Source organism: Sinohyriopsis cumingii, chromosome 2, assembly GCF_028554795.1.
Source record: "Sinohyriopsis cumingii isolate HCF-2022 chromosome 2, ASM2855479v2, whole genome shotgun sequence".
NCBI lineage: Eukaryota > Metazoa > Mollusca > Bivalvia > Unionida > Unionidae > Sinohyriopsis > Sinohyriopsis cumingii.
In genome coordinates this window covers 111,563,867-111,577,275 of record NC_142962.1, presented here as the reverse complement: position 1 = coordinate 111,577,275, position 13,409 = coordinate 111,563,867, and positions in this window count along the sequence as shown.

Below are 13,409 nucleotides of genomic sequence, written 5' to 3'. Positions count from 1 at the left end.
GTCTTAGCTAAATCGGCCAACGAGACCCGTGTGTCCGTGTCCATGTCTCGGTACTTCTACGTGGCTTCCATCATCAGCATGTTCATGCGAGAATAATTTCGGGTTTCCTCGGTGAATCTGCATTTGAGCTCTCTCTCTCGCTCTGGATATTGACTGAAAGTGATGAGAACGTCAACGCCAGACGACCAAGATTGTCGAACACTTGCTTGTTTCTTGTTTGTTGTTTCGTCGTGCTGCCAGCTGAAACACCACGAACACGCACCCGGACAGCTGGCTGCCTAGATTTGTGGCGTATTCACCTGAACATCAAGAAACGTTTGCACTTAAATATATTGCTGCTCAAAGGAAAGTATATTAGTAAATCTGGAGAATGTCGATTCCACTTCGAGCATCTGAGCCGGCGATGGAGTGATTTTATGCATCCGCAGTGACAACCACGTCAAGGTGAATTATTCGTCATCAGTTGAACTTGCCTTGTGCATGTATTGGGCTATGGAATCTCTTTCCAGCATCAGCTGTTCGTGTATCTCGGCATGCAGATCTGATGACTCGTATTGGTAAAGGCACATCTATCTGTGAATTCCATGTTCCCACGTTGTAACCAGAATTATGAGCAAAAGCAAAATTGACTTTGGAATTTCCTTCGTTAACCACAGAAACATCACCAACAGCAGCTTGTGGAAAAATGTCCGCGCTAGCAGCGAATTTAGTAATCACAGCGTCTTCAGAAGCGTTATCTCTGAACCACCACATTTTGGTGACATGCGTTCGCATTTAGTCATCGCTGAACATAATCAAATCCAAGTTCGTGCTAGCTTGGAGTAAGTAGCCATTGACTTTTTCCACGGACTGATTGCTCAGTTAGTATTGCTGCTGACTTGAACAACGACGTGGCCTGTGCATTGGCTGAATGATTTCCACCGGCCTAAGTTCGAATTTTCATCTGATTACCAGATTGGACATATGGAGAGGAAAGTACATATCTTCGTCACGCGTCTGTATTTTTCAGTGCGTGCTCACGTTAAGGTTGGTAATGATCATGATCGCTTTATGCTGAATCCATGGCGGTGATGCCGTGTACGAAAACCGATTGTTGTTCTCGGTGAAGTTAAAGATGTCTCATATTTTGACGCAGATCAACCCGTTCGCGTAAGACGACTGATGGTCTAATTCCAATCGGGAATTATACTGTAGCGTGGAAGTCACCAAACGCGTCGTATCGTCGAGAGCCATTATTTATGTAAGTTGGTTCCTACAAAAGATGGAACAACTTTGTTGCTTTAGATCAGGTCCTCGCGCATAATATGGCAGCAGTCTGTCGTCATAGACTTGTTCTCCAGATGACCGAGGATATCCACTATCCCGTTATCGATTCCACACCCATATGCCCAGCTTGTTTAGATGCGATCAGCAATTTTAACCGAGCGAATACTTTCTCCGATTTCACTTCCTTTAGTTTCAGGTTCCTCCTATTTATTTGTACCTCTAAGCCATGATTACTGCCTTCTGGCTTCTAGTTATTCCTGGCTGTTGTTGATATTGCTATAGTTTTTTGTGCCAGCAAAATACACCGAGAGGCTATTGAAGAACGAATTTTTTTCAGCACACCGGACCTGGGTACGAGGACGTGGAAGGGATGGCGGAGGTGCTTCTCACGATGAAGTACGAGCTACGCGTAAACCGCCATTTTTCGAGAGTGTTTTGATCCTAAAGAATATTTAAAGGATCTATTCCACATGCTTTGGTACTATCACAGTGGAAAGATCGATGCAGACCTTCTCGCGGTGTCCTATCATTATCTTGAAAGTATCACCCTGAATCTAGTTGAGCTGGAAATTCCACATGCAGCATCAGAACTTCATGAGGTATCAACATTATATTTAACCACCTATCCTGCAGTGGAAGATGGCATAAAGCAATATCGTCAGCATACAACTCGGCCTAGCAAAATATGAGCAAATATACTGCCCTAACTGATGTATATTTCACAGCACTGGTGATAGCCATGATATACTATGAAAACGATAACCTCAAGGCGAACACAATCGCTCGTACCAGTTATGACCTTTTTAGGTATCACCATAAACTCCATCTAGTAGTGGATGCGCTTAGCACAATTGCTTCGCCTCTGAAAACTATCACTCTTCAGGAGCCCCATGAGATAATTGAAGACCTGGTAAAGATTATTCAGATCACTAAATGAAATACAGATCTAGATGTAAGTGCTGAGGGAACGGCATGTGCTCGCTAGACGATTTAGAGCTGGAAAATAAATGACCTTCCTAGACGAGCACATGACGAATCTCGAGTCTACATTTAAGCAATGTACTGGTATAATAAAATGAATTACATCATTAGCTTTAATGAGATCGAAAACAATTTCTCAGCGAAGCAATTTCGCGAGTCGTATTACCGCTATTACCATCAACAAGTCTGCGTGTTCAGGCATTAGTACCGACGATATAAAAGCATAGTGAGATTTATATCGATGACACCGCTTGGCGTGACTTTCACAGGATTCACCTCCATTGTGTCCAGAGCCAGACTTGCCTTACAAACACATCGAGCCACGGCCAGAGGAAAAACAAAACAGTTCCACGCAGGCATGCCGTCGTATCATAAAATGTTCATTAAAATCCTATAGTATCTACGTGGGGCTCCCTTTGACATCTCATTGTTGATTCGTGAGATGAACCGTCGATGAGCTCATTGTGGATGAGTGCTGGTTGACATCATTGAGCCGGTTCGATAAAGCCCGCGATACAAAGAGTACATCCCGGAATTATCATATGTAATAATATAGAATAATAAAATATGCCTGGCTACGTTGTTGATGACGACGATGTCTTTGTCACTGACCTGATCCTGCATCAACCCTAGGGCGTCAATGAAGCTATCGCTACGGTGATTCCAGGTCGGCTTCCTGTGACGCTTGAGGTGACGCTGACGAAAACGAAGAAATTGTGCTTCGCACAATACTCTCTCTCTCTAGCATTCCTTGTTGTACCTTTCCCTGCTGCCCTGGTGTAACCATGCACACATGATTGATCCACGCAGAGGCATTCAATCATATCCACACACGAGATTAAAATTTGCTTGGCAAGAAAAACAAGCAATTAAATAGGTGGTTGAAGGAATTAAAAGACAAATAATTATGCATATTGTCTAATCGTTGATCATTCAAAATCATGTATGCATAAACACGCCTAATGGTGTTTAAGAGAGATATAGATAATTATATAGGAACGGGACTATGATAATACCTTGATAAAATTAGATAATAATGGAATCTCAGAACAGCTATTATGCTATAACATCCTCTTACAACATAATAATTGGAATGGAAAGGGTTCATCTCATATCTAACACCCATCAATGAATGCGACAGTATCGTATTCTCTACTATAGTGAGTATTCGTTAGACATGTTTATAATATATATTGCATTTGACAAAGAAATAGGTGATGCGGATTTCTCTTTCTTCCCTTTTAGGTAAACTTATCTCTGAGCAAAATGACAATGAAACGCGTTTTGATGGCCTTCTTGCTCCTCTATTTTGCGACGTTAGATGTAAATGAATTGCAGCAGTGGGAAGACTTCACATCAATGCAGCCAACAACGGTAAGCTGGTTTTATTGATCGAATATTGCAGCAGAAAATATCGTTGAAACTATCGGTGGCCATTAGTAAACTGCTCTACGAAATTTGTATTTTTGTGAAAAGGCCGCACTGGTATCCTCTATCCAGAACTAAGACTAGTTCATACATTTCACATAACTTCAGAGGTAATAGTTATGCACACTCGAAGGTACATAATGCAGTGCATTTACATTCCAAATTAGGCATGTGTATTTACATTAATTTATAATTGTGTCCCTAGCATGTTCTATATGTAAATAAGTTTTTGATATGCAGGTGAATACTTAATACCTTAGCGAGAGAGAGAGAGGGGGATACAAAGTGAGATCGAATGGAATGATAATAAATCATCATGGAGCAATGGTAACTTAGCTGGTCTAGCGTCGATCTCGTTATGTCAGCATAGCGGGCGTGATACCCGACAAGCCCAGCTTAGGGTCGTCAATCAACTTATTGTATCCTTGGGAACTATCACTATCTCCCATGTCCTCCATATTATGCGGTGTGATGTTTGATGTGATTTTGATTTTTACCGTAGAGTTAACAATTTTTCAGTCATATCGCTACGATGTCTTCAGTGTGGCAGATTATAGTGATGTCTAACACTGGCGCATCATGCCGCAGACATGTAGTGTAATGTCCCACCCAGTCACATTATCTTGACACCAGGCCGACCAATCATAACACTAACCTATTAATGCTGAACGCCAAGCGAGGCAGCTGTTAGTACCATTTTTGTAAGTCTTTGGTATGACTCGACCGGGGATCGAACCCACGACCTCCCGAATCGGAGGCGGTTGCTCTAATCACTAGGCCACTATTATGCGCATGATTTGAAGAAAAAAACAAGCAACCACTACAAAAAATTACATCGAACGTATACATTAAAGAACAATAATACATCAAAATAGTATGATTCAAGAAAGCAAACCTAAATTATTAGTAAATATATATATAAGTCAATTAAATTTACATTTGGACTAATTTAAATTTACATAGAATAATGAAGTGCATAATTTGCATTCGTCTCAAGAACGACTACTTCTTGAAAACAATAATGCGGTTCCTTTTGAATCGGCGCTTTTGGTGAAAATAAACAAAAAATATTAAACATTTTAAACTTTACAAATGTATGATCATATGACTGACAATGTAAACCGATTAGTTAACAATTGAATAACTATAACACTTTAGACACATGATAAGGACGTAGCCCCTTTTGTTTCTTCAATAAAATGTTCACTACAAGTACAACTGCAGTGCTCTGTATTTATGCTACACTAAAACTATTCCTATTATTTGTGTGCAGTAAAATCTCGTGTCGTTTCGTACGCAATAACAAAATGACTAAATTTTAAAAAAGTTACAAAGACTGGTTTTAAACAAATCATGGAGACCCATTATATGAAGGAGCTGCTTGCGTTTTAATATTAAGAATGATAATCCAGGATACAGGTCTAAAATCAGTCGCCCTTGTATAAAATAGCTTGTACATTGTTGGAGACTGACTAATCTGTTTTAGAAGATGACAGTAGGCTAAAAAATTATTGTATTAAGGTGAATTTTTGGAGTCTGCAAGACACTTATGATGTAAAAAGATGATGTTTCGGAGAATAGGATATTTATTAGATACAGAGAGATATGCTCGAGCTATTATTATCACCATTATTATTATTATTAACTTTTCGTTTCTAGCAGAGGGCAAACGGATTCCACGGTAGAAGTCATTCCACAGAGTGTGGGCGCGATCCACTTCATATATATGGCCCATCCATAATGCGTAGGCGTACACTGTGTTAATTAAATGATTCAAATTTTGAAGTTTTGGTATTTTTGACGGTGCAATATTTGCTCACAGTTTTATAAACTACATAACGTGACTTCTTGCATTGACATATACTCGAAAGTGACCGTGTGTTGTTGTATTTGTATACCCAGTATGTTCGTAGTAAATATCAAATCGTCATTATTGATGAAGTTTGGAAATATAAATATTCAGAGGCAATGTGTTTTACTTACAATGTATTTACATGAACTTAAATAGGCGATACATCTTACGTTTTACGCATAATATATCCCATCATTGGGGCAGTTGAGCTAATGAACGGTAATTATAATGTTGCATAAACACTAATCAAGCGTTGCATTTGCCATATACATTGGGCTTAACGTAAAACGCCAGTGGCAACAATTATGATGTTATGTAATGGGTCTGCTCTTTTCGTTCGGTTATGATAATTTCTGAAATGCACAATATAACAAGACATATTTGCTTCTTTATTTTTTCCCATTCACTTCTTTTCTTATCATCTCTCCCAGAACGTACTTCTCGAAGCGTAAATCCGCCAATATTTTTTTATCTTCGGATATCGTCATTCGTTGCTCTTACCACCATTCTAATGATAATGAAACATTCATGCCATTAAGAACTTTTTGATATAATAAACTATACTTTCACACAAAATTTTCAAATTGGTGGATGAAACTTAACTGAATGAAATAAGACATCATTATTACTATAAATGTATCAATTTACGCACAATCAAGTACCATCCGGAAACACCTGTTCTGAATTGTGAATTACCAATGGTCATTTAATACATATATACTACAAATTAATTCGACTAATAACACAATGAAGACACAATAGGAAACTTTGATTTCTCACTTGCATCGCTTTTCTTGTTGCACATTTGCATGATTCACGAGTAAGATTGTTTGCACCAAATACTTTACGCCGTGCAGTATAAAACACGACAAAGCACATAAAACAAAAAAACATGATCCCTATATCAAATAAATAAACACGTATACCAAACATATCCAGAGAATTGTCCGTGTTAATAAATTAACAAGTATATTTTACGAAACTAATCGATGTTGTCATGTCACGTGAATATGACAGGTTAAAAAATATAGTTCAACACCCGTTTCCCCTTAATTATAGGCTACTGCATTTGTATGAGAAACTAAGAACGAGCTTTTCGGAGTAATGCCTTGATAGTGAAGTACTGCTTCGGAAAAAAAACGAGTTTATGCTATAATCCAGGTTAGATTGTACAGACTTTGGAACGCCAAACAGTGTAGAAAAATTAATTAATGCCTTGGAATATAGTTTTAGTCTTAATATTCCCTAAATAAATTGATACTGGAAACCTTGTTAACGCACACATAGCGGGCAACGTGTATTGGTTGCCCTATTTGGTCTTCGGTATTCTACCATTATTCCACGAAATGATTCGTCAAAAGCATGATTGGTGAAAATGAGTTTTAAGTATATTTTGGTTAGATATTCCATACATTTGACAAGTGTGACAGGATCTATACTGATCAGAAACATCACTCTTAATTTTAGCCATTGCAAATGTTGCAAGATCTTGTGCTACGCGTTACATACAATGAAATGTCCAGCCAAGTGAGTTTCATGGGCTAAGCTAAGAAGTTCCTGTCTATAAGATACCACAGTTTGAAAGCTAGATGACCACTCATCATCAGCGGGTACATCCGTTGGTCTCCAATTCCTAATAAGGCCCCTATGTTTCACAAACATATTAAATTGGTACCTCTGTGGACTCAGCTTTGCTAATAGCCCTCTATAAAAAAAACTGGAGATATCATGATATTTTAGGTGTTCGACGACAAGAGAGTGTCGTGTGTCATCCTGATTAGAAATAAGAGAATGAATTGTTAAAAGAACATGACAATTATCAACATAGTTTGACTGATCATTAAATGAACCAAACGTGACCTAATCAAAATTCTAACCAATGTATCAGCTAAATGAATTGTTTCCTGATCAACTTCATTCTCAAGAACTCCTTTTTGCCACAGGTATAGTAACTGCATAAGAAGGTTATAAAGCAGGGATTTCATTTTCAAAAGGAATAATCTTTTGATCCAAAGTATGTGTATCAGTTACAAGTGAACTAACCACAAATGATATAAAGCTAAGTCATTCCATAGCAATAAATGAACAATTTTAATCGGTACAGAATTCAAAGCGCCAACAGTCAATGGCCGTGAAGCTAGGTCTGAATAGGAATAAAACAACATTCTACTCGCTAAAGAATAACACTTCCAGAAGAAGAAGAATTCTCAGACATTGGCCAAGTACCTCACAATACAAAAATCTGAGAATCTCCTGTGTCCCTTAATATTATAATAGTGATGGAATTGGTGGAATAGCCAAGTAGTGATATACTGAATGTACTCATGAACTGGTCATAATTCTCAATAATAATCAGACTGGTCTTTTATGACCCCACATATGTAATGTTTCAAATATAAGACCATGACCTTGACATATGAGCAACAAGAGCATTTGGAGCAGCTCTGTCTTTGTTATGTTACCTATTTTGTAACTTATAGAAGTCATACATAACGTGCCCCGTTTTAGTGCAATAAGTGCACGTAGGAACAGGTTAAGTATTTCTAATCAGTCTTATTAGATGTTGGATTCTTGTTATTTGTAGCAAATTAAATTTGTAACTACTCGATTGAGACTGATTTTGGTTTCCTGCTAACTATTTGCAGATAATAATTCTTATTGACAAACGAAAATTGTGAGCAAATGAATACTCGTTCGCTGCATGAATAACCTCATCTAAAGTATATATTTGTGTTCATTTATTGACCTCACTATTGACGCAGCTTTTGATAATATTTGTCAATTGTTTCAGCCGGACACCACCGGACAAATAGTTGTTTTTTCCTTAGCTACCTCGACATGTATTTCTTTTTATGCAAATCCTAAACCTGTGTCGATATACCTCAGGTACCAAATCATAACTATTCAAGATACATTGCTTGACAATATCGTTATCAGTACTTGCTTCTACCGACAAAGAATTATATACATTGCGAGCTTTGTGAATAAGTATGATATGTAATAATAAGGTCCCGTGCTCTCTTGGCATTATTGAACTCTCTACCTAATTTTTCCAAAATACAAGCATACTGGTATACATCTTCTTTAAAGGGAGGTAGCAATCTAATATTATTTGTAACAGAGAAGGTTGAACTTTTATGAGTTGAGTACATTGTACCAGCAATTTATATTTATTTTAATTTTACTTGTATTTCCATCTAGTTCTCGTCTTTTTGTTATTGAAATTTCATTTAAATATCTTCATTTTGCAATTTGATCCTCATCTATTCCTTCTTCTGTAGTTGTGTCTCTCTCTCTCACATTAATTTTCCTGCATTTGTTTTTCTTTCTGTTTCCTTCATTTTCACTTTGAATACCTTTTCCTTTTTTTTAAATTATAATTTCATCTCCATTTCTTACTTTTATATTTGTCCATATCATTCCTTATTTTTCAACTTAAAGCTTCGTTTCTTTTTTGTATTTTAATTTCAAATCACTTTCATGACTTGCAAATTATAGTCAGACTTGGACTTACCAATCAAACGCAAGGCACCTTTATCACAATTATTCTTTTCTTCCAAAAACTGAACCAAGATATTTCTTACCTTTTTGTATTAGTAGAAATGGCCTTGCCTCTGAACGATCATATTGAAAGGCGAGTTGACACAATTCCTCGCTTTTGAAGGATTCTAACCTGTCTTTGCCAGGATTTAAAATAGTGTTATCCACATTAGTTGACATTGTGAAAGTTGTTTGGTTTCGCTCTATAAAATCAAACGATTAGAAACTAAGATAATTACGAAATAAAATGAATTTCAAAACAATTGCAATTTCTCTCAATTTTATGTCCCGGACAGGTCCTTGGTTTATGTTACGACTCTATGATTATAAACACTAGTAACAAAAATGAAGCAAAATCAACAAGTTATGTAAAATACAAGTCCTAAAAGAATACAAAGTCTCTTTGAAATTTCAATACCGTAAATATACTGGTCCTCCAAGAACCGTGACAATGTCAAGATGGCATTTTTAAAAATTCTTCCGAATATTTTATATCAGTTCCAGAATAATAGTATAGTCAATATAATGGTTACTTTCTGTTTCCAAACGGTCTAAAGATATGTTTTCCTCTAGTAAAACACCTAAGTTCAACGAAAATACGGTTGCAGACTTACATCAGGAGCACAGTTAGTGTGAATGTCTCCAAATATCGGAATGAAACTAACTGCTTAATTGTATAGTTATATCCATCGCATATTGGGAGTGTAATCGCCAAAGACCAGATGGAACAACACACTATTGACTGACGACAAGCTAAGTATATTCACATAACTTTGTGCAACCAGTGGGAATCCACATCATTATTGCTCAAGCTTTCATATTCCATCAGTCTCTGTGAAACTACGCCATAGGCGCCATATTAAGACTTATTATTTAGATTATTATTACTATCTGTCAACATATACGTTAACACCTAGTTATAGATCCTATTCAATTTGTGTTCTTAATAGAGCCGAATTAAATACACAGTTATTACAAAAATTCTGTTTACAAGCATGAATAAAAATTACGAAAAATAAGAAAAATCTTCTACCAGGAGTTACAAAAGTATAGACTCGCATAAAATTGGGCTTCAATATGCTTTCTATATCCGATTGTTATTTTAACCCAGATAAGACTGATCATAGTCTGAACCATTCCATTTACGAAACGTTACTAAGTGTTTTCATAGTTAATCGTTTGAATGATTACAATGACATTTTCAACGCTGTGTCTCTCACGTTTGCTGTCGATTTTGTGAATATCACGTTCCTTCGTTTGTTTGTTTGAAAGTTTCATTTGTGACTCTTTAAACTAGTCCACGCAGTTGACTTTTTCATCTTTACTTCCCAACCAAAGAACCAGCGTCTTAAGTTCATCAATCAACACATCTAACAAACTAAAACATGTATCGTTACAAAGCGTGGTTTGTTTACAAAGTAGTACAGAATATATTTTATTATTTTAGACACACGTGTCGTGCAATATGAAGCAGTACAATAAAGCAAAATTATTACACGACTCAGACGTTACAGGAGACAAAAAAAAAATAATCATATACTAATTAACCAGTAATAGCTACAATTTAACAAATCTATCAACTGGTACAGGCATAAAAATAACGCATACCCTAGTTTTATTTAACAGCATATGAATTAAACTCTAGCTATAATGAATCCCTTTTTAACATATATTGCAGACCCAGACTTGAACACAGACACCATTATCGTGTTAGCAGGAACTATTGCTGTAGTGAGCATTGTGTTTCTTCTCAAAGGTATATGTGCGTTTATGTAGTTCATCATCGCTCATACTGGTTAGAAATACTTTTCCAAATTTGAACCTTTCCTTATATCTGAAGCAAATGAATCATTGATGGAGAGACATAAAATAGAACGTGCCCACGCAAAGGGCATTATCAACATTTGCACTGTGTTGTTATACATACATAGAGATTATGAAAGAGAACAGGTTTTAATGATTTATGGTGATTTTTAAAAAATAAAATTCGAAATAAAGAAATATCTCTTGTAATACGTATTCTCTTTAAAGTATGACATTGTTCTGTCATCTCTAATTACTATTTCCTGTTTAATTTATCATTAATATTTTTAGTCATTCAAGATGATACATGTGTTCATTTTTAAACTGAAAGGATATTTCAAACGTCAGTTTTAGTTCTCGGCAAGTATAAATCATTCCAAACCCTCGATTGTAAAGCTGTCGCTTTTCCATCTGTCACATACACTTGGATTAAATCTGAAAACAAATTTGCAAAATGGAGATAACAGGTAGTCCGGATCAACCTTTATTTGAGCACCAACATCAAATAATTATTCTTTCTCTCTTGCAATTTCTGTCCAGTTTCAAGTTTCATTTCCTAAGAAGATAAAAGCTATTACTAAACTTATGATAAGTGGGGCACATATTGGGTACACAAGGATTGTTCATCAGGGATTGCCAATGTCCTAGACTCGGATTAAGATAAACATGTTTACCTCCATGGATAAAGGTCGTTATACTTACTTATATTCACAGAGAAATATTAGCTGTTATTGTGTTGTTTTCAAAAAAATGTCCCTGGTCATGTACACAGTGGGCCTGACTTTTCTACATGATTGAGTACGAAATACAAATATATACAATATATAATCATTACGAAAAGCCTATATATAAACCGAACTTAAATATACATAAAAAATGTACACTTCACAAAGGCGAGCATTCTCGGTAAAGTGTTAGGTCAAGAGAATATTATAGGAATAATAAAGCTTTATATTTTGCTGTAAACGCCCCACTAACTACAACATGATGGGTTGTGCTTGCAACCAAAAATGATAAATTGTGTTAAGGGGTATTTTATTTGTTACCGTTGATGCAATGCTTGTATACTTACAGAATGGAAGACAAAACCTCTATTACCGCATGTTGACAATCGTCATGTTATTGGGACACCTACTGAAAAAGAGGAAATAACAATTTATAAAGGAACAAGTATTTTATGCTTTGTTTCCTATTTTGTTGTGAAATAACATCTTAACACACACACACACACACACACACACACACACACATATATATATATATATATATATATATATATATATATGCAGAGAGAGAGATAAATAAATAGATAGATATAGATAGATATATAAATGAATATATATATATATATATATATATAGATAGATATATATAGATAGATAGATATTCAGTTAGATAGATAGATATATAGATAGATATATACATATATAGATAGATAGATACAGGAATTTAGAAAGCCACTAGCGTCACTCCCCACACAAGCTGAAATTATTTTCGGGCAAGCTCAGATTTGTAAGGTACTAGTCCGCTGGGAAGTCAAAATAATTTAAAAAAGTGTGCATGATATAAGACAATTATTGACCGTCTGTTTCTTTAACTCTGTGCGATTAATCTTGCTGACAAACTGTCCTGTTCAGCACCTGACTCTTTATGTTTTGTCTTTACCATTAATCTCGCCACAATGCAATCATATATCAACACGTGTATTTAGCATGTAGATGTAGAACATTATTCTGCATACAAAGCTACAGCTTCTTTCATACACTGCACATGTCAGTTACATTTTGGAGTCTATATCAACCTCACATTTTCTCACGCAGAAGATGTGGTAATAAGAATATGTACTATTTAAATCATGCTTTGCCAAATAAAGAATACATGTATATAGTTTATGTTATCGATTACACTGTAATCGTAATATGTGTAAGTATTAGGGATTCGCAGAGTTTTAGGTTGTAAGGTAGCCCAGGCAATCGTCATAGATGTTCAAAGATCGTTTTCATAGATGTCGCCCTTTTATGGCGAATGGTCGGTAATTTCGAGGAGCAATTGGATTAATAATTGCAAACAATGCAACTCTTGAGATTTCTGTGACGTGTATGATTTTATAAATAAATGAGATTCATCTCTAACGATCAGTTACAAGGAGGATTTCGTTCAAAGAAAGCATGATTAAGGTAGGAACATGTAGCACCCATTTCAGACGTTTTTGAAATGTTGTTTACGTAATAACTGCAGGAGACATTTTACACAATGCTTTGGAAACACTTGAATGGAAGAATGTGTTCTCAAAATATTGTCAAAGTCGGATTCTTAAATATTCTGATGAATATAGCTCTCTCTCTCTCTCTCTCTCTCTCTCTCTTTTATAATTATATGTATTTCCAAAATCTGTTATCTGTATCCCGTTATATATCTATCTATCTATCTATCTATATATCTATCTATATATCTATCTATCTATATATATATATATATATATATATATATATATATATATATATATATATATATATATATATACATGTACACGTTTGCT